At 47.2% G+C, this 17,095-nt stretch overlaps 1 protein-coding gene across 2 annotated transcripts in view; it reads left to right on the plus strand.

Annotated features, from left to right (window-relative positions):
- Positions 1-15,821: 15,821 nt before the first annotated feature.
- NAT10 (N-acetyltransferase 10) overlaps positions 15,822-17,095 on the plus strand; it is a 41,151-nt gene continuing 39,877 nt past the window's right edge. The window contains exon 1 of one of the 2 annotated variants that reach the window (XM_043516435.1): positions 15,822-16,009. The gene's annotated coding sequence lies outside the window, so the exon portion shown is untranslated. Of the gene's footprint in view, positions 16,015-17,095 lie in introns of both variants that reach the window. The other variant, XM_043516434.1, reaches the window with a different exon arrangement.

The raw sequence follows: 17,095 nt of genomic DNA on the forward strand, positions 1-17,095 counted from the left end.
CGCTAAAAATAGCCGCGGTGCCGACTGCACGCTCTGCCCCGGTGCCAGGAAGAACGTTGGCACCAAGTCTGCCCTGGCACCAGCAGTGGACCCCCTGCAGGGCACCTCCAACAGACCCGCGGCACCGCTGACACTTTGTTTCAATTGCTAATGTGCTAGAGCACAGTCCAGGCTCGGCGCAGCCCAGGGAACAGGAGCAGCAGTTCCTCACTGAATGTGATCTATCAGTGTCACCTGAGCTTAACTCTCCATTCCTGGATACACAAGGCTCACTCTTCGAACAGCCGCTCTCACCATCTGAACTGGCTACCTTCACTGATAGCAAACCCGATATACAGCAGCAGGCAGAGTTCTTCCCACCTGCCTCTCCTCCTCCACCGGACCCTCTTCCACTTCAGGCTATGGGCCTTAGTCACCAGCCTCAGTTTCCCTACTCACCCCCCACCCCCGTGGATGGCACCTGGGTTCTCCTACCCTATGCCTTGGCCACATCCTCCTCCTCCTCAGACCTCTTCCACAAAACCACTACCTGCTACGTGCCTCGATCTCCAGTTCCGTCCCCTTCTAGAGTACCTGAACCCCCTCCTGAGAACGTGAGCTACAAATCATATCCTGATTCACTGACCCCTAATTCTCCATCTGCTCCAGACAGAGCCCTTCCCCCCCCCCTCCACAGAACATGGACGACTGTAAACAATTCAGGAGCTTTTCAAGAGTATGGCACTCAGTCAAGACATCCCCCTAGAAGAGGTTCAGGAGACGCAACAAAAATCTTCAGAATCCTTCAACCCTCTGCACCCTCAAAGATCACGCTTCCAATAAATGAAGCTCTCCTGGAACCAGCTGACACTCTGGCAAACTCCAACTTCTTTATTACTACCTGCAGAAAGGCCGAACATAAATACTATGCTCATGCTTAGGATCACCTACAACCGAACTCTCTCATCATGGATGCAGTTGCACAGAGGACGAAACAGCCACAAAATCGGCCCACCCCACAAGACAAGGACCTTAAAGTCTTGGGAGCAAGGTTTATATGTCCTTCACTCTACAATTCAGGATTGCAAACTACTCTGTAGTCCTCGCCAGCTACGACTTTGATAACTACAATAAACTTTTTGAATTTGTCTCCTACATTCCAGAGGATAGGAGAGCGGACTTTAAATCAATTCTGAGCAAGGGCCAATTAATTTCCAGAACGGCCCTACAAGCCTCTTTAGACACGGCAGACACAGCAGCCTGTACTACTGCAATTGCTGTGGTTATGGGCAGATCTTCATGGCTTTCTGCATCTGGCATCCCTAAAGATCTGACAAGACAAAGTGTTTGTTTTCCAAAAAAAACCCGATGAACTTCTTCACAGTATGAAAGATTCTAGAGCAACACTGCGCACCATGGGTATTCACCCATCTCTTCCCAGGAGACAATGATACCAACCTTACCAAAGACCACGCACACAACAATATTATTGGCCTCAACCGAAATCATATGATATAAATAGGAATCGCTCTAGACCCCTTAAGCACAGACAAAATCCAGCTCAAGCAACCACCTCCCACTTATATGGGAATAAACAACAATTTTGAAACGTTAGTTGAGGGTCTGCGCGACCACCCCTTGATTCCATAGCCTACTTGCCCATTTGGCCACTGCCTCCAGAGTTTCCAACATGCCTGGCAGCATATTACACAGGATCGCTGGGTCCTATAAATAGTTGTCTGGTTACTCTATCCCATTCATATCCTTTCCTCCTACCCTTCCCCATCCCTCTTCAGGGACCTCTCTCAGGAGCACCTACTTTGCACAGAAGTGGCTCACCTTCTCCAGCTAGGTGCAGTGTAACCTGTACCGACGCAACATCAAGGGAAAGGATTCTACTCCCATTACTTCCTGACCCAGAAAAAGATCAGGGGATGGAGGCCTATACTGGATCTATGCCGACTGAACAAATTTGTGAGGATAGAAAAATTCAAGATGGTCACACTGGGCACAATAATTCCTGCACTGGATCAAGGGGGCTGGTTCACAGCCCTCGATCTACAGGATGCTTATTTTCATATATCAATTCATCCAGCTCACAGACGCTTCCTACAATTTACAAACGGTCACAACCATTTTCAATACACAGTTCTTCCTTTTGGCCTCTCCACAGCCACGAGAGTCTTTTCCAAAACTCTAGCCGTGGTTGTGGCTCACTTCCACAAACATGGGATCATGCTTTTTCCCCTACCTGGACGATTGCCTCATCAAAGCCAACTCCTATGGCGAGACACTTTAAGCTACCCGTATCACCATCTCTCTTTCACAGCCTAGGCCTCCAAATAAACATCCAAAAATCCACCCTGACACCTACACAACAGATCGACTTCATTGGAGCTCATCTTGACTCAATCCAGATCAGGGCCTCGCTCCCATATCACAGATTCCTCACTATCATGCAGCTCATATGCACGCTCTCTATTCGTGCCAGGACACAGGCAAGAATCTGTCTACAGCTCCTTGGTCCCATGGCAGACACCACCTTCGTGGTCCAGTATGCCAGGCTACACATGAGATGTCTTCAAGGCTGGCTCAATTCCAATTTCAAACCCAACAGACACACCTTAGGGATGCTGCTAACTCCTCCTCCCAATGTTCTAGCTTCCCTACATTGGTGAACAAGACCAGAAAACCTCTGCATGGGGATTTCCTTCCAGCAACGATCACCAACGCTCATGCTCACCACAGACGCTTCCCTAATTGGCTGGGGAGTGCATCTACAGGGGCACAAGGCCAGTGGTCCGCATCAGAGATGCACCTACACATAAATTTCTTAGAACTCAGAGCAGTGAGGCAAGCATGCCTTCACTTTCTTCCGCTCATAAAGAACAAATCTATTCGGGTCTTAACAGACAACATAGCATGTATGTACTACATCAACAGACAAGGGGGAGCCCGATCACATTCCTTTTGCATGGAAGCCATCCGACTATGGAATTGGTGCATACAACATCAAATACAAATAATCACTTCCTACCTACTAGGCTGCCACAACACTACTGCTAATGCACTCAGCACACTTCTCAACAGAACACGAATGGGAACTGCATCCCACAATACTTCAAGAGTTCTTCTTCCTCTGGGGCACCCCATCAATAGATCTCTTTGCCACACCCCAGAATCAAAAATGTCAGCTGTTTTGCTCCAGAGCGGGACTCGGGACTGCATCCCTAGGAGACGTGTTCCTCATTCTGTGGAACACCTCTCTCCTCTACACCTTCCCACCAATCCCTCTGCTACACAGGGTTCTTCGGAAGATCATAGACAAGGCCAGGGTCATCCTTATTGCCTTGGCTTGGCCGAGACAGACGTGGTATCCTTGCCGTACTCTGCATGTCCTCCCATCATCCACGGGCTTTCCCCAATGGGCCAGATCTCCTTTCCCAGGACAAAGAATGGGTTCTTCACCCCCAGCTTCAAAAGCTCCACCTGACAGCCTGGTTCTTTCATGGTTCCAAACCAATGAACTAGCCTGTTCCGAGCAAGTCCGATACATCCTCCTGCACGGTAGAAAAGACTCCACTTGTAAAGCTTACCTGCAGAAGTGGAAGTGTTTCGTCCTCTGGTGCTCATGTAATCACTTAACGCCCAATACGGTGACCGTCCCTAACATTCTAGATTACTTCCTGAGACTAAAATAAGACGGACTTTTGCTCAGCTCCATCAAAGTACACCTGGTGGTGCGTACCACCTTCCACGACCTGTTAGAAGGTTATTCACTCTTTACCCACCCCACCATAAAACATTTCTCACAGGCCTGCAAAATCTCTACCCTGAAATTTACCCAATGGCAGCTACATGGAATTTTAACCTCGTTCTTCACGCTCTCATGAAACCTCCATTCAAGCCTTTGGCTACCTCCTCTCTTCTCTCTATGTCCCTGAAGGTAGCTTTCTTAGTTGCAATAACATCAGCAAGGAGAGTAGGTGAAATAAGTGCCCTGATGGCCCATCCTCCTTACACAATCTTCTCCAAAGACAGTCACTCTGAGACCACATCCTAAATTTCTCCCTAAGGTGGTATCCACCTTAACCAACTGATATACTTGCCTACTTTTTATTCCAAACCTCACAAGACTCCACATGAGGCATCCCTGCATACTCTCGATGTCAGGCAAGCAATCACCTTTTAGTTAGACAGGACTAAGCCATTTTGTAAATCTCCACGATACTTTGTCTCCATCACCGAAAGATTAAAAGGTACGGCTATCTCTAAACATCTGTCCAAGTGGATCTCTGACTGCATCAGATCCTCTTACCGTATTCAAAATATTCAACTGCCTGAAGGCATTAGAACTCATTCCACTCGAGCTATGTCAACATCCGTTGTTTTCCTACATAACGTATCCATTTCTGACATCTCTAGAGCAGCTACATAGTCATCTGAACACACGTTTGCCAAACACTATGCTATCACGCAAGATACCACGGCAGACACCATAGTAGGCCATACAGTACTCTCTACAGTACTCACTGCCGCATCTCCAAAGTCCCACCAACCATAGTGGGTACTGCTACGCATTCACCTGGAGTGTAGCATCCACAGGGACAGCACTCAAAGAAGAAGGGGAAGTTACTCACCTTGCAGTAACTGAAGTTCTTCGAAATGTGTGTCCCTGTGGGTGCTCCACTCCCCACGCCACTCCCCTCTACTTTGGAGTATTAGTATATTCGCTCCACGGTAGAGAAGGAGCTGAGGGGGGTGTGGGATGCAAGTGCTCAGGAAGATTTCAACGAGACGGGAGATACCACCTGAGCCCCTGCATCCCGACCAGGCACTGCTACCAAAAATCTCCGATCAATTACGCTGGGACCCACCGACACCTAGAGTGGGGCACCCACAGGGACACACATCTTGAAGAACTTCAGTTACTGCAAGGTGAGTAACTTCCCCTTACCTTTGCGAATCACTATGCTGTCGTCCACACTGCAGCGTGTGACACCAGATGGGGTTAGAGCTATCTTGTCAACAGCCTTCTTGCCTCATCCGAAGTCCCAACTATCCTAAGGGATACTGCTTTTCAGTCTCCTGAAGTGGAGCACCCACAGAGACATTTCTCTCGAAGAGGTTACTCACCCTGTGCAGTAACTGAAGTTCTTTGAGATGAGTGTCCCTGTGGGTGCTCCACTATCTGCTCCTCTCCCCTCTACTTTAGAATTTGTAACACACTCCGTTGTGGAGAAGAAACTGAGGAGTCCGGGCTGTGCACACTCTATTAGAACACTGACAGCTCAAGAGGCAGGCACAGCCCGTAGGGGTACTGCTATTAGAAATCTCTGATCGAAGGGGCTGAGACACACCTTGACCTGAAGTGGAGCACCCATGGGGACACTCATGTCGAACATCAGTTACTGGACAGGGTGAGTAACCTCCTCTTCAAGAGTGGACACCAGATTTCTTGCTGCTGTGCTTCCGGCAGAAAGCTGATTCTTCAAGTGCTGTCCCTGTGGGTGCTACACTTCAGGTGTCAGTGACTCCTGGCACTGTCGATTGGAGATTTACAGTAGCGGTGTCTGCGTGTGCACAGTAGGTGTCTTGCGGTGCCATTGCTGTCGCATCTAGTGCACGTAGGACCCGAGCACTCCAGTTCCTTCTCAACCATCTTTGGCTGAAGACGGAGCTTAGGGGCAGAGTTCATTATTCTTGCCATAGTTCTCTTTTTTTAAAAAAGAACAGTTTAAACAGTCTTTAAAAAGTTATAGTTAGTGTTGGTGCTAGTTTTAGGGGGGGGAAGTTTACTTAACCAGTTTACCCTCCCCCTACCGGGGTCAGTTAACATCAGAGCCTTATGCTCCCCAGGCTTTAAGTAATGCGACTCTTGCCATGAAGCAATACCTGTTTCGGACAGACACTTTGTGGTTCTGATGTCTTGGGGAGATGTATATCCTGCAAAAATGCGCCCACTGCAGTAATCTGAAAGTGAGATCCCCGCATGACCAAGATCTCCATTTGAAAATGATACTCTCTCCAATCAAATCTCTCCAATCAAAGCCAGACCAACGGACCTTCTCTCTGGCACTACCCTGCAGGAACAAGAAACATGCCTTCCTCTAAAAGACTGAGAAGGAGGGTGCCGATGTCTTCGCAGAGAACACTGAGGAAACATAGGCAGTCTCCTGCCAGGTCGCTGTCTCCGATGCCGACACAGGCTTGGGTGAGCACCTACGATGCTCCGGGCACTTCCAGTGCTGCCAAGTCCCAAGCAAAGAAGACTGAGTTGCCCAGATGGCAAAATGCTGCCTCCATGGCACCGAATTCACCCTTAAGGGACCCGGTACTGAGTGTCTCCTCAGGCCCTATGCCTCTGCCCTGGCACCGACATTGCAATTGGCCCTGGCTAATAAAACTAAGTTGGCACTGACTACACCAAATACATCACCACATCTGAGGGTACCAACAAAAGCGTCCCCATTGGCGCCATTTGCACTCAAATCAAAACTGCCATAGAATCTACTGCAACAGAGAGACTTGGCTGTGTCATTGGCACCGCAGTCCCCACTACTCAGTACCGAGAGCTCTCCTGTAAATTAGAGGAGATCCCCATACTTCTCATGGCACGGTACACTTGTCCGATGATGATGCGTAGGAACCGTGCACTTTCTCACCGCACTACTCATCACTGAAAGACTGACAACCAACCTGGAGCCAGATGGGTCCTAAATACCCTTATCAGCTGGCTCAACCATGGTATGGACTACTGTGGACATATATCCATCAATGGCCTTCCCAATGCAGTGGGCACATTGGGAACTGTGGGCAACTTACTGGGGTCTCCACTCCAGACTACCCATGGCTCATAGAGGCGAGCTGAGGTCTTATCCCATGTCTCCCGCTCCACAGACAACGGACGCTCAGGATGTTGGGGATGACACAGACAGCCACTGATGAGGAAGTGACATCTCCTGCTTACAATTCTTCCTCCTCCCCGGATGAAGTAATCATGCCGCTACCACCTACCTTAGCGGATGACATCAGACAGTTCCAGGAACTGTTTAAGTGGGTCAGCCAAAGCCAGGACATCCTGTTGGAGGAAGTGCATACAAACCAACACAAGCGGGTACAAATCTTGTAACCTGCATCTATTTCCAAAATCACTCTGCCTATCGATAATGTGATCTTAGAACCAGCGGAGACAGACTGGCAGATACCGACCTCAATTCCGCTGACATGCGGAAGGGTGGATAGAAAGTATTATGTTCCTACCAAAGGGGTGGATTTCCTCATCTCACACCCAACTCTTCAGTGTTCGATGCTGCTAATCAATGTGGCAAACTATAGTTTTAATCGACCCCATGTGACAGAGAACACGAGGCTAGATCTCTTTGGACAAAAAATGTACTCCTCGGTGACATTACTCCTCAGTCGCCACCTACTCAGTCTTGCTGGCAAAATACAGTTATGATAATTATGGGAAACTCTGCTTGTTCACAGCAGAACTCCCCAAGGAGAAAGAGTCAAAATTCCAAGACATTGTAAATGAGGGCCAACTCCTAGCTAAAAGAGCCCTTCAAGCGTCTTTGGATGTCGTGGACATGGCAGCCAGAACCACGGCCACAGCCATAGTCATGCACCAGCCATCCTGGTTACAATCCTCTGGCTGCCTCGTTTGAAAAAATCTTCTCTTTTCAAAGAGAACTCCAAACCCAGGTTGAGGACCTACCTTTTGACTGGGAGAAGCTCTTTTCAAACAAGACAGACAAGGTGCTCCACTCACCCTTCGCACTTTGGAGATCTACACTCCACCTGCGAAGAGAAGACAATACTATTCAGTCAGTCAAGACTCCAGGGCTGACGCTATAGTTGGCCTAACTGTATTTCCCTCTACGACTCAAATGAATCCGAAGTCCCACCTGTCTTCTGAGCGACATTGCTCTACAGTCACTTGAAGTGATGCGTGCATTAGATGCGGACACAATGGCACCGTGAGATGCCGACTGTGCACATGTGACCCGCGCAGACACTGCTACCATAAGTCACTGATGGGTGCCAGGATGCACCGACACCTGAAGTGGAGTACTCACAGGAGGACACATCTTGAAGAACCTCTGTTACTGCCTAAGATGAGTAACCTTCTCTTATGCTCCTAAGTGCTATAGTTGTGATGCAGGTCATCTGTGTTTTATTTCTGGGAAAGTCACTTGACTTCCCTTCCTTCTACAGCTTCACAACCTATACAATTACTAAAACAAAACTTAAGTAGATTGGTATTGTAAATTGTTTTTAGAACTCTGACATCAAATCTGCAAAGGAGTCAATAAATGACCAAACAATGACCAAAAGTGGAAGGGGAAGGACAGCTTGAAAAAGACACTTATGTCTTAAATTTTTGTAAAAGACTATTATATCAGTTGGTTTACTTTGTTTCACCGTTCTTTGGATAGAATTAGTTTCACTGTTCCCTTGCCTAGATAGTTTCATTCTGGCTGGAAAGACTCTTGTGTATCAGGAGGTGTACAGAGAAACACGTTTTTAAAAATTGGGACATAAAATCATAGACATGTAGAGTTCAGCCCCTCTGTGCTGAGGCAAGACCAAGTAAACCTAGATGATCCATGACAGGTGTTTGTCAAACCTGTTATAAACCTCCAGTGATGGGGATTCACAACCTCTCTTGGAAGCCTAGTCTAGTACTTAGCTACATTTATAGTGAGATTTTTTTCTAATATCTAAACTACATCTTCCTGGATGCAGACTAGGCCCATTATTTCTGTGGACATGGAGAATAGTTGATCACCCTCTTTATAATAGCCCTTAACGTATTTGAGGACTGTTATGTTCCCCCTCAGGCTTCTTTTTTGAAGACTAAACACGTTCAGTTTTTTAAAACTTTCCTCATAGGTTAGGTTTTTCTAAGCCTTTTATCATTTTTGTCTTTCTCTGGACTCTCCAATTTATCCATTTATCTTTCCTAAAGTGTGGTGCCCAGAATTTGACACTGAACACCAGCTGAGGCCCCACCAGTGCCAAGTACAGCAGGACAATTACCTCCTGTGTCTTATACACCTGTATTAATGCATCTCAACATATTAGGCTTTTTCACAAATTCATCAGTTGTTGACTCATCAGATGAGAGACCCTGTAATCTCTCAATCTTTTTCAGCAGTACTACCACATAGTCAGTTATTCCCTATTTTGTATTTTTCTTTTCTAAGTGTAGTACTTTGCACTTGTTTTCAGTGAATCCTCTAATTTTGGAAACTTGGAATATTGTAGGTTTAAAAACGTGTGCAACACACAAACCCCTACCACATTTCAGAATTGAAGTTGTGTTCTATCAAACCCATGTATGGTATATTTGTCTACAGTGAGCAAGGGGGATGCTAGGGCCCAATGTGTCCCTTTGGTCTAGCTGACCAAGATCACTATCCCCTTCTGTGTAGGTGTTGAGCCCAACTCTGGGAGGTGTTTACCCACAAACCAAGACCCTTCTCAGTACAGCAGCTGCCCTCCTGCCTTGTGCTAACAGGGCTTGCATGCAACTGCAAAGGGGCTATGCTTCAAGTGTCCGCTCAAAACAAAAACCCCTGAGAATTTTCACCTCCTTTGCAGTTTGCTGTGGGGTGAAAGTGAGATAGGCATCCCTCCAGGTGTGTTTTCTCCCAGCCAGCCCAAGCAGCCAGAGCTTCTCTTCCCCCTTGCTTGCAGTTGTGGATCATAGCTCCCTATAGGGTTCCCTGATGCATATCCTGCTTCTCCTTCCCTATGGTCAAGGATTTAAGGAATCCCTCCCCTAGAGCTCAAACTACTGCTGTTACCCCTATCTCCTTGACTTTGCTGCCTCCCCCCCCCATAGGCTCGGGATTGGAGAAGGAAGGAACCCCTCTCACTAGATCAAGCTGATGGGCTCCTGTAACCTTGACTCTCCCCTATGCTTGGGAAAGGGCAGCATCTCCCTTCTGATCCAGGAACCCAAGCAGCTGCTCTCAATCCCGGCTCCCTCTCTGCTTCTGGTGGAGCAGTGTGGCCACAGGATGGCACCTGGGTCTGGAAAGCACAGACAAAGGCAATGCAGTAGATCTAATTTACCTTGATTTCAGTAAGGCATTTGATACAGTTCCACATGGAGAATTATAAGCTAAATTAGAAAAGATGGGGGTCAATATGAAAATTGAAAGATAGGAAAATTGAGTAGATAAGGAACTGGTTAAAGGGGAGGCTACAGCGGGTCACACTGAAAGGTGAACTGTCAGACTGGAAGGAGGTTACTAGTGGAGTTCCTCAGGGATCAGTTTTGGGACCAATCTTTAATCTTTTTATTACTGACTGTGGCACAAAAAGCAGGAATGTGCTAATAAAGTTTGCGGATGACACAAAGCTGGGAGGTATTGCCAATACAGAGAGAGACTGGGATATCCTACAGGAAGAGCTGGACGACCTTGTAAACTGGACTAATAGTAATAGGATGAAATTTAATAGTGAAGAGTGCAAGGTCATGCATTTAGGGATTAAAACAAGAATATCTGTTATAAACTGGGAACACATTACTTCGAGGTCCTTCTCCTCCTCTGTTACTTCCGAGTACTGGTCGATCACAGGATGACTGAGCCGCCAGTGTGATATGGCTGTCAAAAAAAGCTAATACAGTTTTGGGATGCATCAGGCGAGGTTATACAAGGCACTGGTGAGACCTCATCTGGAATATTGTGTGCAGTTCTGGTCTCCCATGTTTAAGACGGATGGTTCAAACTGGAATAGGTACAGAGAAGGGCTACTCGGATGTTGCGAGGAATGGAAAACCTGTCTTATGAAAGGAGACTCAAAGAGCTTGGCTTGTTGAGCCTAACTAAAAGAAGGCTGAGAGGAGATATGATTGCTCTCTATAAATATATTGGAGGGATAAATACCATGGAGGGTGAAGAATTATTTAAGATCAATACCAATGTGGACACAAGAACAAACTGATATAAACTGGCCATCAGGAAGCTTAGACTTGAAATTAGACAAAGTTTTCACACCATCAGAGAACTGAAGTTCTGGAACAGCTTTCCAAGGGAAGTAGTGGGGGCAAACGACATATTTGGCTTCAAGACAAAGCTTGATAGCCTAATTTTGGCAATTAATTGATCTTCGACTACTAGCGGAAGATATGCCCAATGGCCTGTGATAGGATGTTAGATGGAGTGGGATCTGAGTTACTACAGAGAATTCTTTCTTGGGTATCTGGCTGGTGAGTCTTGCCCACATGCTCAGGGTTTAGCTGATCGCCATATTTGGGGTTGGGAAGGAATTTTCCCCCAGGGGAGATTGGCAGAGGTGCTGGGGGGTTTTCGCTTTTCCCTGCAGTGTGGAGCACGGGTCACTTGCTGGAGGATTCTCTGCACCTTGAGGTCTTTAAGCCACGATTTGAGGACTTCAATAGCTCAGACATAAATTAGGGGTTTGTTACTGGCGTTGCTGGGTGAGATTCCGTGGCCTGCATTGTGCAGGAGGTCAGACTAGGTGATCATAATGGTCCCTTCTGACCTTAAAGTCTGTGATTCTTGTCAGCCCCCAGGTAGGCAGTTCCTCCTTACAGTATCCTCTGAGTTAACGTATAAAACACCTGCATTTTATGGGAACTATAGCATCTACTTTTTAAAGTAATTATCCACTTAAGCCATGTATGTTAGTTATAAATGCAATTTAACATCTGACCTGCCAGTTCTATGCAGCCAGTGAGCAGCATACAGACAAGTTTGTGGACTTTAAAATGTTTGCTATCTTTTCTGCATTTATTGTTTTAATTGTGTGGTATTTCTTATATTCTAGAAAGTGGGTAAGAGATTGTACAAATCAAACTTTTCAATAGGGTAGTGATCATTTTATTTTTAAATCTGTTCTAAACACATCCTGCTTATTGTGTTCCCTTCCACATCCTGAACTTTTCAATATGAAGTACATCACTGAAATGTATCACAGCCAAGATTTGTATCATGCCTAAAAGGCTAAAACAGTATAGTATGCAATTAAACATAAATAACTAGAAATATCACCATCTATGCATGCAGAAAATGATGTAGTAGGAGTAAACTATATAGTCTGCACTGTGTGCATACTGATAAAAATTACTTACAGCAATAAGGACTTTTTTTACCTTTAACTTGCACCAGTTAATGTTTCCCTATGGTTTATTCTTGTTTTTGTCATCTATGAATTTGGGCCAGGTTGAAGGATCACTGATTTTTTTTTTTTAAAAGGAGTACTTGTGGCACCTTAGAGACTAACAAATGTATTTGAGCATAAGCTTTCATGAGCTACAGCTCACTTCATCGGATGCATTCAGTGGAAAATACAGTGGGAAGATTTATATTCACAGAGAACATGAAGCAGAGTGATCACTTAAGATGAGCTATTACTAGCAGGAACGGGGGGGAGGAAGAAAACCTTTTGTGGTGATAATCAAGGTGGGCCATTTCCAGCACTTGACAAGAACGTCTGAGGAACAGTGGGGGGGAATAACATGATGGCATATATCACACTGGTAGATGCGCAGGTGAACGAGCCTCTGACAGTGTGGCTGATGTGATTAGGCCCTATGATGGTGTCCCCTGAATAGGTATGTGGACAGAGTTGGCAACGGGCTTTGTTGCAAGGATAGGTTCCTGGGTTAGTGGTTCTGTTTGGTGTGTGGTTGCTGGTATTTGCTTCAGATTCGGGGGCTGTCTGTAAGCAAGGACTGGCCTGTCTCCCAAGATCTGTGAGAGTGATGGATCGTCCTTCAGGATAGGTTGTAGATCCTTGATGATGCGTTGTAGAGGTTTTAGTTGGGGGCTGAAGGTGAGGGCTAGTGGCATTCTGTTATATATGTGATGTATGCCATCATGTGCCAGCAATGCTCCTCTGCCATGTACATTGGTCACACTGGACAGTCTCTGCGTAAAAGAATAAATGGACACAAATCAGATGCCAAGAATTATAACATTCAAAAACCAGTTGGAGAACACTTCAATCTCTCTGGTCACTCGATTACAGACCTCAGAGTAGCTATTCTTCAACAAAAAAAGCTTCAAAAACAGACTCCAACGAGAGACTGCTGAATTGGAATTAATTTGCAAACTGGATACAATTTAACTTAGGCTTGAATAGAGACTGGGAGTGGATGGGTCATTACACAAAGTAAAACTATTTCCCCAAGTTATTTTCCCTCCTCCCCATCCCCCACTGTTCATCAGACATAGAATCATAGAATCATAGAATATCAGGGTTGGAAGGGACCCCAGAAGGTCATCTAGTCCAACCCCCTGCTCAAAGCAGGACCAAGTCCCAGTTAAATCATCCTAGCCAGGGCTTTGTCAAGCCTGACCTTAAAAACCTCTAAGGAAGGAGATTCTACCACCTCCCTAGGTAACGCATTCCAGTGTTTCACCACCCTCTTAGTGAAAAAGTTTTTCCTAATATCCAATCTAAACCTCCCCCATTGCAACTTGAGACCATTACTCCTCGTTCTGTCATCTGCTACCATTGAGAACAGTCTAGAGCCATCCTCTTTGAAACCCCCTTTCAGGTAGTTGAAAGCAGCTATCAAATCCCCCCTCATTCTTCTCTTCTGCAGACTAAACAATCCCAGCTCCCTCAGCCTCTCCTCATAAGTCATGTGCTCTAGACCCCTAATCATTTTTGTTGCCCTTCGTTGTACTCTTTCCAATTTATCCACATCCTTCTTGTAGTGTGGGGCCCAAAACTGGACACAGTACTCCAGATGAGGCCTCACCAGTGTCGAATAGAGGGGAACGATCACGTCCCTCGATCTGCTCGCTATGCCCCTACTTATACATCCCAAAATGCCATTGGCCTTCTTGGCAACAAGGGCACACTGCTGACTCATATCCAGCTTCTCGTCCACTGTCACCCCTAGGTCCTTTTCCGCAGAACTGCTGCCGAGCCATTCGGTCCCTAGTCTGTAGCGGTGCATTGGATTCTTCCATCCTAAGTGCAGGACCCCGCACTTATCCTTATTGAACCTCATTAGATTTCTTTTGGCCCAATCCTCTAATTCTTGACGTTCTTGTCAACTGCTGGAAACGGCCCACCTGGCCTATCACTACAAAAGGTTTTCTTCCTCTTCCACCCCCACCCCCTTGCTGCTAATAGCTCATCTTACGTGATCACTCTCCTTACAGTGTGTATGATAAAAACCCCATTGTTTCATGTTCTCTCTGTGTGTATATAAATCTCCCCACTGTATTTTCCACTGCATGCATCCGATGAAGTGAGCTGTAGCTCACGAAAGCTTATGCTCAAATAAATTTATTAGTCTCTAAGGTGCCACACGTACTCCTTTTTGCGAATACAGACTAACCCAGCTGCTCCACTGTAACCTGATGTTTAAAAGGGATGCTGGAATTAGTGGACTGTCATCTGAGTTGTTGCCTACTTTACATTTTTTTTTTAAATAAGTTACACCACTATTTCACAAGTAGTAATGTTCCTTATTTTTTCCCTGTACTTCTAAACTTCTTGAGTCTTATTCTGTGCTAATTCTATGTTCAAAAAACTGCCACAAGTTTAAAAAAAACAAAAGTCCACCCTCTCATGTGCACCTTGTTTGTTTCTTACCCCCCTCACCCCCTGCTTGTGTCTGATGTAAATTTTTTAAAACCTCCTGCCTTTTTTGTGTATCAGGGTCCAGCTGTGCCAATTGTTACAGCTGGAGGATAAAAATGGGAGTGAGGTAATGCTTAAACGTGCTACATCTAGAACGCGGGATAGTCACACCTTCCCTTTTGTTTATTCTTTCTCCTCATAGTACAATAACAAGATGACATTCAACTAAAATGAAAGGGAATGCATTCAGATTTAAAAGGCATCTTTTTAGATTCCCCTTGATGTAAGAGCTATGAGGCCCTTACCCTCCCTGATGTAGTGATCCTAAAGTAGGCCTGAGCTTTCTGCAATCCCTCTTCTAAATAATAATCCTTGGTGTTGCTCTTGGCCATCAAAGAGTATTCATGTACACTAACTACCTAATTTTAAACAGCAGTGCACTATGTAGCTAGTACCTGCACTTGTACACCGAAAAGGCAATATCAGCTCAGTAGGGAATTCAATATATCTAGCTAACCGGTTCGGCCATACTATTCTCTCCCTCTTCACTTCATCTCCGTGTAGCGCTACACCTGCCCAATGTCCTTAACTCTTCCATACAGTTAGGGTATGTGTGTCTATACTGCCATTAGCGTTAGATACCCACGACTGGCCTGTGCCAGGTGGTGGGCTAAGGGGCTATTTAAGCGGTGTAGATGTTGGGGCTCTGGCTGCAGCATGAGCTCTGGGCCCCTCCTACCTCCCCGGGTCCGGATCATTACACTAAAAGAAAAGGAGGACTTGTGGCACCTTAGAGACTAACACATTTATTTGAGCATAAGCTTTCGTGAGTTACAGCTCACTTCATCGGATGGAGCCCTATGCTCAAATAAATGTGTTAGTCTCTAAGGGGCCACAAATACTCCTGTTCCTTTTGCGGATACAGACTAACACGGCGGCTACTCTGAAACCGATGTTTACACTGTAATTAAACAGCAGCCCCTTAACCCGAGCTAGGGCCAGCCCTGGGTTTTAAATGCTGTGTCCACCTCTCCCGGAATAGCCTAGAAACTGCGGCGTGGAGCTGCATCCCCCCTGCAGCAGCGGGATGCCCAGCGTGGGTCGCGCTCCCGCTCCTGCCTGTGCCGCCAGCTGTTTGCCCCTCCTGCGCCGTCACTGCTCCCGCCCCGCCCCGCCCCGCCCCGCGAGCCGCAGCCGGGAGGCGGTGCCACGTGAGGGCGGACTCCGGGCAGAGGCGTCAGCAGAAGTTACCGCGCCTGCTCCGCTCGTCGCGCCGCCTAGCCTCCCCCCCTCCCCCGGGTCCTTCCTCTCCGGGCCGCCCGTCCCCCAGCCAGCCACGTGGGGACCGCGCCGCGCTGCCGGAGGCCGGCTCTCTGCAGGGGCGGGAGCTGCGGAGCAGTCGCCTCCGGGACCCGGGGTGTCTCCAGCGGCCCCGCCGCCGGGCTAGGTGAGGCGCGTGGTGCGCGCGATGGAGGTAGCCAGGAAGGCCGCCCCCCCGCCCCCCCGAGCCCTGTGGTCAGCGATGGTTTGTCGTGTGGCGGGGCGTGGGCAGGGGGAGCTGCGGCTGTGGGAGGCGTGGGTGCGTTTGCCCCTGGAGCCGTTTTTTCCTTCTCCTGTCGGCTGGAGTTTTGGAAATGAAAATGTGAGACGTTTCTGCCATGTGGCTCGCATTAGTTAGCCTGGCGGCCATGATCCGCGCGTGGGATTTGCTTCACCGCCCAGCCCTGTGGATCCTCCTCCCCCAACGCTTTCACAAGCCTCTTTATTTCCCTGCCGCCCCCAGCCCATGCTTCTCCGGTCTCTTTCTCCCCTTCCTGCTCCGGAGATGCTCCGTTTTCCTGTTTTCTCGATCAGTCTTAGTCTTTTCTTTCTCCCCTTTCCCACACTCATTCTTCCGAAGCAGCCCCAGCCCCGTGTCAAACTCGGGATACTCCTGAATTCATTCCCATGCAGCTCTCCTTGCTCCTTCCCCCCCACCCCCCAACTCCTGCTTCACGTGCGGATCAGAGGGGCCTGTGTCGTTTTGCAGTCACAACAGTTGTTGTGTCGCAGGACACCTGGCATCTTGTTTTTTGTTTTGTTTTCTGAAGAAAATATTCTGGTTTTATGGAGGTGTTTAGTCACCTTGGAATATGAAAGTTACAGCAGGGAGCAGCCCAAACAGGCAGAAGATGGACTAGGTCAGGGGTTCTCAAACGGGGTCGTGACCTTTCAGGGTGTCATGTGGTCATTACATGGGGGGTCGCAAGCTGTCATCCTCCACCCCCAAACCCTGCTTCGTCTCCAGCGTTGATAATAGTGTTAAATATAAAAAGCATGTTTTTAATTTATAAGCGTGGGGGAAGGGAGTCACACTCAGGTTTGCTATGTGAAAGGGCTCACCAATACAAAAGTTTGAGAACCACTGGACTAGGTGATCAAATAGCCCTTTTCTGTCACTTTTGCTTCAGAGAAGCTTGTAAGGATCTGATGTGTGTGTACAATTGGAGAACAAAAAGGATACAATCTTTACAATTTCAAATAGACACAATGG

This window comes from Dermochelys coriacea, chromosome 6 (genome assembly GCF_009764565.3).
Source record: "Dermochelys coriacea isolate rDerCor1 chromosome 6, rDerCor1.pri.v4, whole genome shotgun sequence".
Lineage (NCBI taxonomy): Eukaryota > Metazoa > Chordata > Testudines > Dermochelyidae > Dermochelys > Dermochelys coriacea.